The 19,014-nt window shown below is 38.7% G+C and overlaps 1 protein-coding gene across 1 annotated transcript in view; it reads right to left on the bottom strand.

Moving 5' to 3' along the window:
- The window catches only part of LOC126199452 (katanin p60 ATPase-containing subunit A-like 2), a 156,461-nt gene that overhangs the window by 136,476 nt on the left and 971 nt on the right, over window positions 1–19,014 (bottom strand). The window lies entirely within an intron of this gene.

Raw genomic sequence — 19,014 nt, 5'->3', positions numbered from 1 at the left:
ATGCAGGTTGTATAGCCAATGTGCAAGGAATCTAATGCAAGTGTCAGATTGAGTGCCCCCAATGTACAGCCTCATAAGTAGACTTGCTAATTAGGAATGTGACTGTCTAGTTAGCTCCTGACTCTAGGTCCAAATTAGGGCATTGGTCTTGTCTGACCCTTACTTAGCAATGTAATACCCCTTGGCTGTGCTGGCTGAAGAAAGCGTTTTTGGTTTAAAGTGAATATATATCACGAGCTGGTGTGTTTCGCCTGCATGAGCAAAACGTTTACTCTTTGGCATCACAGTGCTCCATGGCAAGCAAAGTAAAGTAAGAAAATTGGAATGTGACTGCACTTTATTATGAGACACGATAATGAGAGGATGTGCAGGAAGTGTGTACAATGAAACAGTCATTGTTAGCTGCCACTGCCACTGCCATATTATATATTATACTACTAGAGCGAAATCACGGAAAGCCTAAATCAGGATGGTCAGATGCGGGATTGAACCATCGTCCTCCCAAATGCGAATCCAATGTGCTAGCCACTGCGCCACCTCGCTCGGTACTCGAGAATGGGTGGCACTAGTGTTCTATACACAATCTCCTTTACAAATGACTCAAACTTTCGTAAAATTCTCCCAATAAACCGAAGACGATCATTCACCTTTGCTACTACTGTACTTATGTGTTTATTCCATTTCGTATCGCTCTGCAACGTTACACCTAATTATTTAATCAATGTGACTATCAAACAGTACACTACTAATGCTTTATTCGAACATCGTGGGAGTAGATATGCGGTGTGATCAAAAAGTAATGGAAATTTTTGTTTTTCTTTATTCATCAACGTCAAGTTTGTCAAATGGCTCTGAGCACTATGGGACTTAACATCTATGGTCATCAGTCCCCTAGAACTTAGAACTAATTAAACCTAACTAACCTAAGGACAGCACACAACACCCAACCATCACGAGGCAGAGAAAATCCCTGACCCCGCCGGGAATCGAACCCGGGAACCCGGGCGTGGGCAGCGAGAACGCTACCGCACGACCACGAGATGCGGGCGTCAAGTTTGTCCCTTCAGAATAATCACCCTCAGATATAATACGCTTGTGCCAGCGCTTCATCCAATCTTGGTAGCATTTCTAGAAGTCACTTTTCGCTATAGTGTTCAGCTCCTTCAGCGATTCTGTTTTATCTCATTGATGCTGGTAAAGCGACGTCCTTTCTTTATTCTCTTTAGCCATCGGAGAGAAAGAAGTTGCAGGGACCTTGTCTGGCGAATACAGTGGCTGAGGCAACATAACGGCTCTGTTTATTTCCAAAAACTCACGAACAAGCACTGAGATGTGAGTGGGAGCACTATCGTCATGAAGTTTCCATGAGTAGTTTTGCCACAATTCTGGTCGTTTTCTGCGGTTTTTTTCGTACAAACGGCGTATAACCTGCAGGTGCACATTCCTTATTGATCGTACGATCGTAAGGCAGCAACTCATGAAGCACTTTCCCATTGCAAACGAAGAAAACAGTGAGAAGACCACATGTGATGACCTTTTCGAATTTTTCTCGGTCTTGGCTCTTCAGGAGGTTTCCATTGAGACGACAGAGCCTTGGTTTCGACATCATATCCATATATCCAGTGTGCATATATATAAAAACATATAATAAATATCATTATTATTACTAATCGAATCAACCACAATATCATCAAATTCGGTTTTTATAAATTCTGAAGTGAATTAATTGTCTTTCAGTCTTAATTTACAAATCTTGTAAATTGTAAGTCGGTAGTAGTGTGAACTTTCGGAAAAGATGAATCAAAGAATCTCCATTAAGTTTTGCTTGAAAAATGGAATAAAGCGCAGCACGCATTCGAAGTCCTGACTGTGGCTTTTGGCAAACCTACTACAAGTAAGAAAGTCGTTTACGAGTGGTATACAAGTTTCAAAGAGGACCAAGGAGACGTTGAAGACGATGATCGCACTAGATTTACTAGCACACCAGTTGCGGACGACAATGTGGAAGAACTATAGACGATGGTCCTGAAAAATCGTCGAATCGCTATCAGAGAGACTTATGACGGTGGTGTATTCTTTGGCATATGCCAAGCATTTTTTCTAATGTTTCGGGCACGAAATGTGTAGCAACACCATTTGTTACGAAAATGTTGAATTTATCTAATCTTTACGACAGTCAACAATAAACTAAATAATCAAAACAGCTGAAAATATATCAGGAACATGTGTACCAAGAAGATAAAAAAAATTGAAAATTGGATGTATAAAGACTGCAAAATTAAAATATTCCCCTTACTTTTCGATCACACCTCGTATATAACGAGAGAATGAGCACAAAATGTATCACTGATGACATCATCGATGGCGTCCTTGATGATTCATGGGATTTCCCCAAATCCTCACCCCATTCCACCGCCTGACAAATGTCAATTACCCTGTCTAAAATGACAGGAAAGTCAAAATTTGGCGAAAAATTCAAATTTTTGAAGGGGGTTTCTCCTTCTCCTTTGTAAGTAGGGCTATTATCCTAAGTATAAATAGGCAGGAAATTCGAAAATCCAAGCTGGCGATCGAATACGGCGACCAGGGCATACGAGCGCAGCTCAACGGCGTTAGAATCCGAGAGGAAGTATCTGAGATATGGGGCAGCCTTAGTATGACATCAGAATCCAAGATTGCGATCCAACATAGCGACCAGGGCACACAGTACCAGGTCTATGACGTCATAGGTGACCTACTTTAGGTCAGAAGGACACTTGAAGAGAGATTTCGTCGTTCAGAAGAAACACTGTGGTGGTTATTAGGTCAAATCAACGAGATGTTGGAATTTCCTACTTATGGAAATAACCTTGTCTCCCCCACAGACAGACTTCAAATGACATTAAGAGCATATACCAATGACCCATTTATGGTGAGAAAAGTCAAGGGATACCTCTTAATATTGTGTCTGACCTCCTTTTGCCCAGCATAGTGCTGCAGCTCAACATCGCATGGGCTCAACAAGTCCCGCAGAAATATTGAGACATGCTGCCTCTGTAGCCATCCATAATCGCGAAAGTGTTCCCAACTGGATTTTGCACTCGAACTGGTTTCTCGATTATGTACCATAACCAAATCATTCTCTCGAATTGCCCAGGATGTCCTTCAAACCAATCGCAAACAACTGCGGCCCAGTGACATAGCACATTATCATCTATAAAAATTTCATCATTGTTTGGGAACAGGAAGTTCATGAATGGCTGCAGATGGTAAATGATTGGTTCAGCTGGACCAGAGACCCAATACTTTCCATGTAAACACAGCCCATGACATTCTGGAGCCTCCACCAGGTTGCAAAGTGCCTTGTTTTACATCCTGGGTTCATGGATTCTTGAGGTCTGCACTGCACTTGAACCCTACCATCAGCCAACGTTGATTTCTGCAGTTATTTCATGCTGTGTTAGTTATCTTTAGCACTCACAACTCTACACAAACGCTGCTGCTCTCGTTCATTAAGTGAAGGCCATCAACCAATGTGTTGTCAATGGTAAGAGGTCATGCCTGAAATTTTGTATTCATGGCACACTCTTGACACTGTGGATGACAGAATATTGAATTCCCTGACTATTTACGAAATGTAATATCCCATGCAACTAGCTCCAGCTACCATTCCACATTCAAAGTTGTTAACCCTCACCATGCACCCATAATAAAGTCGAAAACCTTTTCATATGAACCATCTGAGTACAAATGACAGCTCTGCTAATGAACTGCCCTATTGTACCTAGTGTACACGATACTACCGCCATGTGTACATGCACGTATCACTATCCCATGACTTTTGTCAGCTCAGTGTAGTTATGATACCGTTTGTCATAATTAAATGTCAAATAATGACATTTGTAGATTCGGTCTGTACACAGTGGGTACTAACATGTAGATGTAACTGGCTGCCGAAGTCGTAGAGTAATTGATGGTGTTGTGAGGTAGGATGAGAAAGGTAGCAGGTTTGCGACCATCTCTTTCCAAAAACTTTCTCCACCTTTTGTTTTATAAAAGATACTGGGTCTTTTTTCTTGAGTTAATACAAGTATTATATGCAGTGGTCGATGTTGTTATTATAAGTAATTTTTATTGTAAAGGCCAATGTCTGGAATACTACCCTTAACATAAAAGTCACCTATGCCAGAAAGTAAACAGAAGTTACACACTGGAAGTTTTCATTATTGTGAAGCTTGGGGCAGAATATGTATCCCTATCTCTTATTTTTATGAATTGCCTCATGTCTGTATCTTGTTGGTAAATATTCTTTTCAGTGTTGATGAGCAGCTTTGAAAAATATCTCCTCTTCAATTCAAAAGCCATTACAAGACGAATCTTGATCTTGAAATCTATGCGATGAAGTACGTTTCTTCACTGTGATGGTAGTCAATGCTGCACTCTAAAATTTTCACATCACAGCCCATCAGCTCTAAAAACATATCAGTTTCAAATATTGAGAAATTAGGCCTCCTGTTCTTGGTCACAAAAGCGCAGTAACAATACCCATTTAAAACTGAAAAGCAAACTGAAAAGCGCATGTACCACAGGCAGCGCTTATCATTAACTTTGCATGTATAATGGGCGCTTTCCTTTGTAACACAAAGACTTAAGCTGGATCAAATTCCCAGTTAGCTGATAGTGTTTTACTAACCAGCGATTAACGTCATTGCAGCACAGAGGAAACTTAATTCTGATTAAGCTTTAACTGTGGTAACAAAACCCTTCGTTATCTTGTTTTTTAATCAACCTTCGTGTGGCAGGCCATTCATCTGTGAAGCACAAATTGCTATAGGCAGAAATGATAGCCATCTGTAGAGCTATGGATCAGGGTTGCTACACAGACATTTACAACATCGAGTTGTAGAACTGCCAAATACATGCTCCCAATGTACAGAAACTGTCTGGGATCATGTTTTTTAATTTGAGTACTGTACTCATACATTTGTACAGTATGTATATTTCTTGGTGTAACGGTTTCATAATTTCATAGGTGTTTCCAAGAATACATGGAAATGATATTATTTCCATACATCATAGCAAACACAATCACATTTTGTATTAATCGGCAAAATTTATACCCTGGGAATCCCAGGTTTGTTAGCTAATTTATGTTAAATGCAGACAATATACTCTCCTGTTTAAAAGGAATACTAATGACATACGATATGTTAGTTAAATACAGTAGCTGTAAATCACAAATGCCGATTTACTATCCAAACAGTTGACACATAACACTTACATCTTCTGAAAATTCTCGAAAATATACGTTTGAAACATCTGAAAGTTCTCAAGAAAGTATTTTTCTCCTCTACATATATAAAGAGATTAAGAAGTGATTGGTCTTGAACGATGATACTGTGGCCAAAAGGTTCTATAAAGCACAAACTAAGTTTAAAGTTGACAGCATAGTACAAGTTCTTCGCAGCAATCCAGAATGTTTGAAATAAAAACAAATATCATGATACATGTGTACTGACACAGTCAATGAAAGTTTGTGCAGAAACAAGATGAACAGTAGAATGTTAGGATCTAGAATATCGAATTATACTAAAGGTTGTGTGTGAGTGGCAACATTAAGTAGTTTCCACATAAATTGATTTGGAAATCAATGGTGAAACTTGTGGTAGTGATTCAAAAGTATAAAATGTGGAAATGTTATCCATACGAAATTTTTAATGTCAGAAAAACATTTAACTGAGAAAACAAGTTGTATGAGGGTACAAACAGAGAGTAACTTAAATTGCGCGAAAATATCAGATCTGTTAATGTATAAGCAGGTTTTACTATAATTATACTGTTAGCTTGTTTATCTGTATAACACTGACCAGATACTAAAATGGCACTGAACAAACAAATAGGAGAAAACGAGGAGCACATGATAATGTCCTCAAAATATCTAAATCTCATGTATGGGGAAAATATTTTGCTCCTACTGAGATGAAAGCTTGCAGGCGCCCCTGTCTACAAAACCACATCCAGTATCATTGACAGCCATTTAGTATAGAATTTTAGAACATGTTCTGAGCTCCATATCTAGTATCTATGGCTGAGGGCTCCGTCTACTGGCTCCATCCACAGACATACATACTAGACTGGCAAAGATGCATCTTTTACTGAAGCCTGATATTTGGTGAGGTTAGAACGCTGTGTCAGCAAGGTTGTATATTGTACTATCAAGATTTTCTGAAACCTAATGGTATTGTAGGCTTTACGAGGTGGTCTAACAAAGTTCTACACTTGAGCAAATATTTGTGTATTAGCTGAATCATAAATTATAGAATCGTGTTTGAGAACTTCAAGTTGCACGTGTTTAAAGCTGATGGTAGTTTCTGTAAGAATACCCAGTGAATAAAGACACTTTTTCTCAATGACAAATAGCACATTGTACTTACAGGAGCACTCTCATAAGGAGTATACTATCCAAAGACAATCCAAAGTTGATCAAAACTGATTAAAAGCATGTCATTAAGCTATGGTTCTTAATACTAGATTTATGTAACCCCCAAAAATGTACATAAGCTGTTTAATCATTGCCAGTATTTCAGATAAGACAAACTGTCATGTAATTATTTAGGATTACATATAGCAAAAATATGTAAGATGTTTCTAGTTATTCTTGCATTGTGACATGTTCCTTTCCCTGTATCTTCCATCTCTTCTATGCGAAATTACAACCAAACACAACGCATGTAATAGCCATTTTGTAAAAACTCTAAAGGTAACGTAGTAATATCAGTTTATCCCCATTTCGTATGATTGTTTCATCAGTAAATAAACAGATTTTTACACGTCATTCACGCTCGCCGCCATATGGCTATACTGAAGTGCTGGCTTCAATAACGCCAATGATTCTGTGTGCGGTATTGCCGGTCTATTAAACCTTTGACTGCTGTTGACAAGTTTACTCGTCATACTGCCTGCCGTTCCCACGTGCTAATGACGAGTATAGTCGAGGTAGCCGGTTTTCCCCTGAGCACTGTTTCGAGTTAATTTTCACCCGTTTGCTGGCCCCTGGGCACTGATTACGAGGATAGACACACCACTACCTGAGTGCTGATGACGAGATAACTCGTAAAGCATACTTCCCGCCCCGGGTCTCAGTAGCCTATCGTAGTTCTTGGCCGCTAGCTTGTCGTCCGATTCTATGTCTGTTGTGAGCCTAGGGTTCGTACCAGATTTCACTGTTCATTGGAATTTACTTCAGCGTTCTTCACGTCCTGTATTTTGCAAAGAAAATGGCAAGATGTTGTGGGTGCACTGAGGAACAAATCATGGAGACTTACGAGGAGCAACAGTGAGGATGAACTATTTGATTTTGACAAAAGTGATAGCTCTTACAGAGAATCGGGAAGCTGTAGTCACAAGTCGTCCACATCAGCAGCGATGTCTGTGAAGTCTCATGTTTCAACAGGAGATCTTAGTTGCTCTGAACCTGAAGGCTCAGAAAGTGATAGTGAAGCACCTACGAAGTAATCACGTTTTAGCAATAAATTTGACTGGAAAGAAAATGATTTTCAGCCAGTTAATCACACATTACATTACATTCTATTGGGACATGTGTGTCAAATAGGGAATGAGCCAAGTATTCCGTCAGTTTTCATGTTATTCTTTACAGAAGAACTGATGAAATATATAGTTGACCAAACGAATCGGTTTTATTTATTCACCAAGGAGAATAATCCCGAATCAGTGCGTTCTTGAATATCAAAGGGGAAAGATACTGGATTTGAAGAAATACATTATTTGATAGCTGTTTGCCTTCTGATTCCTTGCGTGAAAAAACAAAAATTTGCGAATACTAGACCAAAGATATTCTTCTAAATACTCCAGTTTTTAGTGAACTGATGTCAAGAGACCACTTTTTGTTACTTATGAGAATGTTAGATTTCAGTGAAAACTCTGCCAATACTGGAGGAGAAAGATTATTGAAAATTAGCAGTATTGCCGATAAAGTTCTTACAGCTTTCCATTGTGAATTTAATCCGCATCAGAACATCTGCATTGATGAAAGTTTGTTATTATTCAAAGGACGCATATCTTTCAGCCAATTCATTCCATCCATATACATTTATATTCACGCGATTTCTCTGCTATTCGCAATGTAGTGCCTGGCAGAGAGTTCAATGAACCACCTTCAAGCTGTCTCTTTACTGTTCCACTCTCGATTGGCACGTGGGAGAAACGAGCTCTTAAATTTTTCTGTGGTAGCCCTGATTTCTCTTATTTTATCGTGATGATCATTACTCCCTATAGGTGGGTGCCAACAGAATGTTTTCGCAATCGGAGGAGAAAACTGGTGATTGAAATTTCATGAGAAGATCCCGTCGCAACGAAAAACGCATTTGTTTTAATGATTGCCACTCAAATTCATGTATCATGTCTGTGACACTATCTTCCCTATTTCGAGATAATACAAAGCGAGCTGCCGTTCTTTGTACTTTTTCGATGTCATCTGTCAATCCCACCTGATGCGGATCCCACTCCACACAGCAATACTCCAGAACAGGGCGGACAAGTGTGGTGTATGCAGTCTCTTTAGTAGACCTGTTGCACCTTCTAAGTGTTCTGCAATGAATCGCAGTCTTTGGTTTGCTCTACCCACAATATTATCTATGTGATTGTTCCAGTTTAGGTTATTTGTAATTTTCATCCCTAAGTATTTAGCTGAATTTACAGCCTTCAGATTTGTGTGACTTATCACGTAATCGAAATTTAGCTGATTTCTTTTAGTATTCATGTGAATAACTTCACATTTTTCTTTATTCAGGGTCAATTGCTACTTTTCACCCCATACAGTTATCTTATCTAAATAATTTTGCAAGTCGTTTTGATCATCTGATGACTTTACAAGACGATAAATGACAGCATCATCTGCAAACAATCTAAGATGGCTACTTAGGTTGTCTCCTATGTCGTTAATATACATCAGGAACAATAGAGGGCCTATAACACTTCCTTGGGGAATGCCGGATATTACTTCTGTTTTACTCGATGACTTTGCGTCTATTACTATGAACTGTGACCTTTCTGACATGAAATCACGAATCCAGTGGCACAACTGAGGCGATAATCTGTAGGCATGCAGTTTGGTTAGAAGACGCTTGTGAGGAAAGGTGTCCAAAGCCTTCTGGAAGTATAAAAATATGGAATCAATTTTACATCCCCTGTCGATAGCACTTATTACTTTATGAGTATAAAGAACTAGTTGTGTTTCACTAGAACGATATTTTCTGAATCCATGCTAGGTGTCAATAAATCGTTTTCTTCGCTGTACTTCATATGCTCCAAATCCCTACTGCAAATCGACATTAGTGATATAGGCCTGTAATTCAGCGGACTACTCCTACTTCCCTTCTTGGGTATTGGTGTGACTTGAGCAATTTTCCAGTCTTTAGGTACGTATCTTTCTGTGAGCGAGTGGTTGTATATAATTGCTAAATATGGAGCTATTGTATTAACATACTCTGAAAGGAACCTGACTGGTATACAATCTGGACCGGAGGCCTTGTCTTTATCAAGTGATTTAAGCTGCTTTGTTACACCAAGGATATCTACTTCTATGTATCCCATCTTGGCAGTTGTTCTTGATTGGAATTCAGGAATATTTACTTCGTCTTCTTTGGTGAAGGAGTTTCGAAAAACCGTGTTTCATAACTCTGCTTTAGTGGCACCGTCATCAGTGACTTCATAGTTGTTATTGCCCAGTGAAAGTATTGATTGCGTCTTGACACTGGCATGCTTTATGTATGACCAGAATCTGTTTGGGTTTTCTGCCAGATTTCGAGACAGAATTTTGTTGTGGAAATTATTAAAAGCATCTCGCATTGAAGTACGCGCTATATTTCGAACTTCTGTAAAACTTTGCCAATCTTGGGGATTTTGGGTTCTTTTAAATTTGGCATGCTTTTTTCGTTGCTTCTGCAACAACGATCTGACCCGTTTTGTGTACTATGGGGGATTAGTACCATCGCTTATTAATTTATGTGGTATATATGTCTCAATTGCTGTCAATACTGTGTCTTTGTAAACATTCCACAATTTTTCTACATTTAAATGACCAGATCGGAAGGAGTGAAGACTGTCTCTTAAAAAGACGTTAAGAACATTTTTATCAGCTTTTTTAAATAGATTTACTTTGCATTTCTTTTTGATGGTTGTAGATGTTACGGTATTCAGCCTAGCAGCAACTGCCTTGTGGTCGCTAATCCCTGTATTCGTCACAATACTCACTATTTGTCCACGATTATTTGTTGCTAAAATGTCAAGTGTGCTTTCGCAACCATTTACGCTTTGAGTGGGCTCATGAACTAATTGTTCAAAATAATTTTCTGAGAAAGCATTCAGTACAATTTCGGACGACGTTTTATGCCTGCCTCCGGCTATAAACATATAATTTTTCCAGCATATCGAGGGTAGATTGAAGTCACCACCGACTATAATTGTATGAGCGGGGTACATATTTGAAATGAGACTCAAGTTTTCTTTGAGCTGTTCAGCAACTATATATTCTGAGTGGGGGTCGGGTAAAACGATCCAATTAATAGTTTAGTCCGATTGTCAGATATAAGCTCTACCCATAATATTTCACACGAACTCTCTACTTCAGCTTCGCTAGAAGGCAGTCTACCTCTGACAGCAATAAATACTCCACCACCAAATGCATTTAATCCAGCCTTTCTGAACCCTTTTATTTCGGCTGAACTTATTTCCAGCTTTAGCCAGCTCTCTGCACCTACAACTATTTGAGCTTCAGTGCTTCGTATTAGGGCTTGGAGCTCTGGTTCTTTCCCAACACAGCTATGACAATTTACAACTACAATACCAATCGTTTCTACAACTACCTTACTGTGTTTTACCTGCCCATTTTCTGACAGACGCCCCTTCTTTGGCTGCCTGAGACCCTCTAACCTAAAAAACCGCCCAGTCCCTTCCACGCAGCCCTACCTGTGTAGCCGTCTCCTGTGTGTAGTGGACTCCTGGCCTATTAAGCGGAACCCGGATACCCACCACCCAATGGCACAAGTCAAGGAATCTGCAGCCTACACGGTCACAGAACCGCCTGAGCCTGTGATTCAGACCCTCCCTCCGAAGGACCACAGTCAGTTCTATCGACGTTGCTGCAGATGGTGAGCTCCGCCATAATCGCGGAAGCAAGACTGGCAGTCTTTTCCATTTCTGGTAGCCACTCGAAACCAGACAGAATCTGCTCTGATCCAAAGCAACAAACATCATTGGTACTGACATGAGCCACCACCTGCAGTTAGCTGCACCCTGTACTCTTCATGGCATCGGGAAGTACCCTTTCCACATCTGGAATGGCTCCCCCCGGAATGTGCATAGAGTGCACACTGGCTTCCTTCCCCTCCTTGGCAGTCATGTTTTTAAGGGGCCCCATACACGCCTTACGCTGGAGCTCCCAACTACCAGCAAAACCACCTCTGTGAATGCCCAGACCTTGCGAGCCGAGAAGCTTCCTCTGGAACAGTGTGGACGACTGCGTCCGGCTCAGAGACATTGTCAGCCACAGACAACGCCAGAAACCTGTTCATCAAACGAACTGGGGAGGCTCTACGATCGGCCCCTCGTAAAGTTTTTCGCTGCCTGCCAGGTTTTGGAATGATCTCCCACTCGACCACAGGTGAAGGGTCAACCTCAGTGCAGGCAGTAAATGGGGCGGTCACAGCAGTGGACCGATTGGAGGACAAGTGGGAAGTGCTCAACATCGCTCGCACACCACGTTCGATCCCCCGTAGTGACACCCCTTGGCAGCAGCCTCAAGCTGCGTGACGGAAGCCAATGCAGCCTGTAGCTGTGAGCGAAGGGTCGCCAACTCAGCTCTCTTCTGTACACAACAATCACAGTTCCTATCCATTACTGCAGTCGCTCCTGTTTGAAGCTCGTAAAAATGTGCAACAAACGAACAGTACTCGCCTTATTAGCAGTGGGAAATCGAAGTGCTCTCTCACTGACGATCTAACCGACACTGAACTGTTCTAACCAAACAAACAAAAGCCTGCACGATACAAGGGTCGATACAGCGGTCGATAGTAACGGCGGTACTGTACACTATACTGTTATTGAAATAAAAGGTTGTGCCTAGTAAGCACTCAAACACGCAAGAAATTACAAAAATTAACTAGTAACTACACAGATAACTGTAAATAAGTCGCTCCTGTTTGAAGCTCGTAAAAATATGTAGCAAGCGAACGGTGTACTCGCCTTATTAGTGTCAGGAACTAGCGGTGCACTCTCGCTGACGGTCTAACCGACACAAACGGAGTAGATTCGGAATAAAAACATTTGTGTTATGTAATTTCTAAATTGGCTATGCCTTAGATTTTATTATTTATACAGGGACATCAACAGAAACTGAGTTCCACAATTTGGGGAAAAGTGGTGACGTAGTGATTCTAGTAATATAGCTCTATTTAGAACATGGACGTACCTTCTACCTCGATAATTGGTACTCAAGCCCAGAATTATTTTTCCGGCTTCACAGTCATGGGATAAACATATATGGTACTGTCTGTAAGAACAGATGCAACATGCTGAAACTTCAGAAAAAACTGTAAGGAGGAAATAGTCTATTTATGTGCACTAATACAAAGTTTGCTGTAAAATTGTGTGACTAAAGGGAAGCGTGGATGTAACATCACATTAAGTGTTGACATGGGAAAGACTGACAGGAATACTGAGAGAAAATTAAGGAACCACAAAGCATTGTAGATTATAACTTGAATATGGGAACAGTTGACTATTCTGATATGCTGCTTTGGTCTGTCTGATGTATACAAAAAACAATATAGTGGTATACAAAGTTCTTTTTTCACATTCTCGATTTGTGTGTTTTAAACGCTCATGTCCTACCCATATCACTAACAGGTCATTAAATCTCAATAGCAGAGTTTCATCTGTTGCTGGTAAGAAAACTTATGGGAACGTATGTATCAGAATGCAGAAAAGCTATTAGGGGAAGGTGCTCTGATGATAATCCTCTAAGGTTTGTGGAAAGGCATTTTCCTAACATTATAAAAAGTGAGCATTCCAAGAAAAGTACATTCAAGCATAGGTGCATGTGTCATACCCTGTTTTGAAATTTACCACACAAGAAAGAATTACTAATGACAGTACACAAGGAATAGAATAATGCTATCAGAAAGAAATTTCGAAAAAGATATAAAAAGCAAAAAACAAAATAAAAATATTTTTTACTTCGCCAGTGCCGATCCAAAGCCCAGATCAATAAGAAGGATGGAAAATATATTCACAAAGTGTAGAAGGAACTCCTAAATTTACAATTCATGACTGTATAACTGAGTTTAATGCGCTAACAAAAAGACAGAGATTTCACAGCTTTCAATTTTTCGAAAATCTGTTGAGTACTTATGTGCAAAAAATGAAAGTACAGCACAAGAAAAAATATCTGTGGTGGACAGTCAGTCATTTCCAACGATACCAGAGTATAACAGCACTGATTATGGTCTGCAAAGGACAGCTGCATGTGTGCCTGAACAGAACACTTTACACAGTGTACCCATTGCGGGTAAAGAATCTGACGTTGCTCACAGTAAATTCCAGTGTTGTAGTGCGATATGAATGACGATCTGTTATTTGCTTACTTCTGTAAACGACGTAATACGACGTTTTGAACTACAAGAACAACATATAGTTATCTGTAATCTATGGCTCATTTTATTCATTCTTGAGTTAGTACAGTGAGGAACCCATAGAGAAATGCTGATGTTATAAACAGGTATGCAAGAAAGAACAGTAAACTATTGAGATAAATCTAACAAATGACGTCATTTTCGACGTAATCTACAAAAATCGTGTAAAAAAAGCTACAAGCAAGATATAGTCCTTAGTGACGAAAATTGTTTTAACGATTCAGCTTGATTCTTCAGTAATATATCTGCAGAGAAACTATGTAGTTAGAGCATTTATTCTGTGCCAGCCGTGAGAGGACACAGTAATTCGCCTGGAGTCGTAGTTACTCAAGAAATATTCAGTACACCAGCAGTGCGGCAGCGTGGGCCAATCTGGCCTCGGTGGTGGTTGGAGGAACAGGCACATAGCGCAGGAAGCCATATTGCTGCAACACACCAAGCAGATGGTGCGTCTCCAGCAGTCAAAGGGTTAATGTATGTGTGTGGCTCAATCTTAATTAATTATCTCTGATAGAATGCCTTCATCTAAACCAAAGACCATAGATTCCATAAACATAATTCTAGAAATGCTGCACAACAATCACTTATTTTTATTTTGTCAGAGATTGACATTTTGAGCCCGTAGCTGTGCTCAAAATATAGGCTGACTTCTACAGAGAAGACATCAGTAACTAGCCACTTTTTACACCGCTATTTATTTATTTAAATAGCACTGTCATCTCTTTCGAACTAAAAGCTGCATTTCCAGTTGGCTACTTCATGTTAAGATACATTTTGTATTGGCTTTCACATTTTGTTTTCCCAAATGATGAAATTTCCTTGGGGTGGTGGTATCGTTGAAAAAACCCCACACTGGATCGTATTGGCGCGGTTTACTCAACGACACCAGCACCCCAAGGAATTTTCATCATGCAGGAAAACAAAAAGTGAAAATTAATGTAAAATATATCTTAATGTGAACTATTCATATAAAGATTAACTTTTCGGTTTGAAACCGGTAACCGCTTTATTTACATAAATAAATAGCAATTGTGAAAAGTGGCTAGTTACTTATGTCTTCTCTGTAAGAATCAACCTATATCTCACCTATTTTACCACTGCTTTCCTAATGACACTTATTATTTAATGGAAATTGTGTTCAATGGAAACGTCTCTAAGAAATAAATTGCAGTATTGGTAGGCTGCACCATTTGGTGGATTCACTGGACATCAACAGAACGGAATCGAATGGATAGTGACATCACTGTCAAATGGCGATGTGTAAACAGTAGACAGAATGAAGACACATCACTTCATTTAGACCTGAAGCAAATGGTGAAAATCAGGTTACATGATACTATTTGTGACTCATGAAGTCAGACTATAGTGTCAAAACTAGGGTATTAGCAACATTAAAGTTCATTAAGGGCCACAGTAACCCTGATAATGGACGTTTTTGACTAATTTTGTATGGCAAGCTGCACAGAAGTGTAACAGTACGGAAACTGTTGCACAAAAATCTACGTTTATTTGCTAGAAACAATATATACAAACACCTGAACCAGTGTTCAGAAGGAAGTACAAGGTATATTTTTACTGATTCATTGTGGTTTTTGCTGAACTAATGCATAAAAACCGTCAAAAACAAACGAGTTTTCTCAATTAGAGCTTTTTTTTTCACTGCTGCAAAAGGTATTTGAGTAGAAATTGTTTCATCAGTTTATGCTTCTTATGCACAATGAAGGTGTTTTCTTTTTCCATGTGTTGTAGAACCAAAATCATTTTTTGTTTTCAGATATTTGACCTCTTTTGAAGACGAATATTAATAGAAAGAAAATACACAAATCCTCAGATAATCTTTGAAGTTTTTCAGAGAGACAAAGGAGTTAACAAGATAAAGACTAAGAGAACAAAACACAAAATCCACTACCATAACGTGATTAATCACAGCAAAAATAGGTTGAGTTCTGATATTAGCAAATTACGACACGATCTCTCATCCAGATTTAACAGTTTCTTTTTGAGAAACCTGCACATCTATGTCCCATTCTTTAAACAGCCTGTGTGGATGGTGCTATTTGAAATATAATGTGGTAAGTTTTTACTTCCATCAAGTACGAATTGGTCTTCATTTAACATTGGAAAAATGTTTTAAAAGTCTAAGAACATCACCAATCAAAAATATATGGCAAACAGTAAAGCGTGGCTGGTGGCTGCTTGTTCGCCTGTTGGATTCTCAAGCTGAATGGGTGGTGTTTACAGGAATAGCGTTATGTTGATGATCATATGTTCGGTATATACTGAGAGCGCTATTACATTAAAATCTATAAGACTTACATTTTGATTCTGAATACTATAAGTGCTGTACAATCACATGATTAAGGTATTATACAAAACTCGAAATTTCAGTATTGAAAGAAGTTGATCTTATTGTATAAGCCATATTATGTATGTTATAATATGCATGGAATTAGGTGACGCTAAAGAACATCAAAATTTGTTTCCACCATGCTGGATTCTCCATATTACTTGATTGTGTAGCGTCTGAAGAATAGCTTGGACACTGGACATGAGCCGAAATTTAATGAAATATTTTGGGAACATTTCTTCATTTAATCTGCATTTGATGCTGTAGAATACTATCCTGGAGTATCAAGACCGATTCACACTACTCATAAATGCAAGGGGACATCACATCACGTCACGTCAATGTCAGGGTGAGTTCGTACTGGGCGTCACATCACGTTACTAGCTCAGCACAAAATCGTGATAATCCGTGATATTAAAAATCGGAATATGGTATAGGAATTGAGGAAGTAACAATGCCTAAGTTCGTTAATCGTCAAAGCAAACTCCATAATGGATGTGTTGATGAATTTGTATAGTAAATTGCTGAAAAGTGAAACGACATTTTAAATCATCGACATTCATTTGCTAGCGAAAATGCATACATACAAAAACATCATATATTATTTGTAAGAGAATGCATTACTGTTTACCTTACCCAGTATGATCTTTTTCCCTCTATACAGCAGGTAATGTCATGAAGAAGTGTATTTTTCTCCTTCAATAGAGCTGACTTTTTCAGATAATGTAAAGTTGTTTAATGAAAAGTACTTTATCGATTTATGTTCTTATTTACACACAATATAGGAGTCAGCTTTGTACTGTTATAGTAAAATCTCAATCGTTTTTCGCTTTCAGATATGTGGTCTCATTCCTGGAAGAACACTAAATAGAAAAAAATTATTCAAGTCGCTATGGAACATTTCCAATTTTTCATAAAAACAAATTAAAGCAATAATATAAGAGTTAAGAAGAAACAAAGGACATAATACACTACTATCACGTGATTGACAGTGGTGAAAATAGATTAACTTTCAAAGTTAGCAGACAGTGACACAGTTGATCCACGAATGTCACCATTAACACTTTCTCTGCAAGAAATCATGATGATGACGTGACACGATGTTCCATGCCATCGATGGCCTGTTTGATGGCTACCATTTAAAGTTCATTCTAGAATGTGATGTGATGAGATGTTCTGTGAAACATGAATGGGCTTTCACTGGATGAATTTATTAACGTCGATGACGACGACGACTATGATGATTTTATTGGTTTATTTATTTTTTTACAAGTCTAGTTCCGTAGGACCAAATTGAGGAGCAGATCTACAAGGTCATGCAACGTGTCAGTATATGAAATTACAACATAAAAGTAATAACAGATAAAAAAAGACAAGCCATAAGTTTATGGTAACGAAATCAACAATAAAACACAAGAATCAGTTTAATTTTTCAACAAAAACCCTCAACAGAATAGGAGAAGTGATCCATGAGGAAACTCTTCAGTTTAGATTTGAAAGCATGTGGATTACTGCAAAAAATTTTAATTCTTGTGGTAGCTTATTGAAAATGGATGCAGTAATTTACCGCACACCTTTCTACACAAGAGTCAAGGAAGTGCAATCCAAACGCAGATTGGATTTCTGCCTAGTACTAACTGAGTGAAAGCTGCTAATTCTTGGGAATAAGGTGATACTGTTAAAAAGAAACAATAGTAAAGAGTACGTACATTGAGAGGCCAATGTCAGACTACCCAGACTCATGAGCAGGTGTGGACAAGAGGTTCACGAATCTACACCACTCATTGTCTAAACTGCCCATTTTTGAACCAAAAATATCATTTGAGAATGGAAAGAGTTACGGCAAAATATAATTCCACACATCATGAACGAATGAAAATAAACGAAGTAGACTACTTTTTGGGTCGAACTATCACTTACTTCAGATACCGTTCGAATAGTAAAACTGTCAGCATTAAGTCTTTCAACAAGATCCTGAACATGGGCTTTCCACGACAGTTCACTATCTATCTGAACACCTATAAATTTGCACCTTTAGGTTTCACTAATCATATACCCATTCTGTGAAATTAAAATGTTGGGTGCTGATGAATTGTGTGTTATAAACTGCAAAAACTGAGTCTTACTGTGATTTAGCGTTAGTTTATTTTCTACAAGCCATGAACTTATGTCATGAATTTCACTATTTGAAACAGAGCCAATTTGCACACAACATCCTATACTAACAAGCTAGTGTTATCAGCAAAAAGAAATACTTTAGAGTTACCTTTAATACTAGAGGGCATATTATTTATAAAAATAAGGAGCAGGAGTGGCCCCAACACCCACCCCTGGGGCACCCCCATTTCACTGTGCCCCTCTCAGACCCCACATCATAAACATTCTCAACACTGTGAAATGACATTTTGCTGTCTGTTGTTAAAATAAGAGCTGAACCAATGATGAAAGTGATGGTGTGTGTGTATGTGTGTGTGTGTGTTTAACATTGATGGTAGCAGACGAAAATTTGGAGAACGGATTCCGAATTATCGTATCGAGAACGTCGACGATGAAGTTAACAAACAAACCAGCATTTCAGTTCCTATAGACTAAATAATGAAGAATATATGCAGCTATCTCGATTTCAAATGGCAAAATGAATAAAACTATGGACAATGTTGAAACATTTGTCGAAAATTTGACATTATATCCAAAACAAAATGGTAACACGATTTTCGCTTAAAACACTAAACAGACTTTCAGTACACCGATGAGACTACAAGAGTAAATTTTAGCAGGAAATCGAATCAGTGTACTGTAATTAATTTGACGAGATCGGAAAACAACGTATTTATCCCGTCTATCATATAACACGAAAAAGTTCATTGGTCCCCTCAGCTCAGTGTTTTAAATATCTTTCACCATATATTTCAAAGTTCCTCGATAGCAGTTCATTTCTTTTTCTTTCAGTGTATGGTTTTGCGACTGTTGCCATTCCAA

Source organism: Schistocerca nitens, chromosome 8 (assembly GCF_023898315.1).
Source record: "Schistocerca nitens isolate TAMUIC-IGC-003100 chromosome 8, iqSchNite1.1, whole genome shotgun sequence".
Classification (NCBI taxonomy): domain Eukaryota; kingdom Metazoa; phylum Arthropoda; class Insecta; order Orthoptera; family Acrididae; genus Schistocerca; species Schistocerca nitens.
Note: the sequence above shows the minus strand (reverse complement) of the source record. Positions and strands in the feature narration are given on the sequence as shown.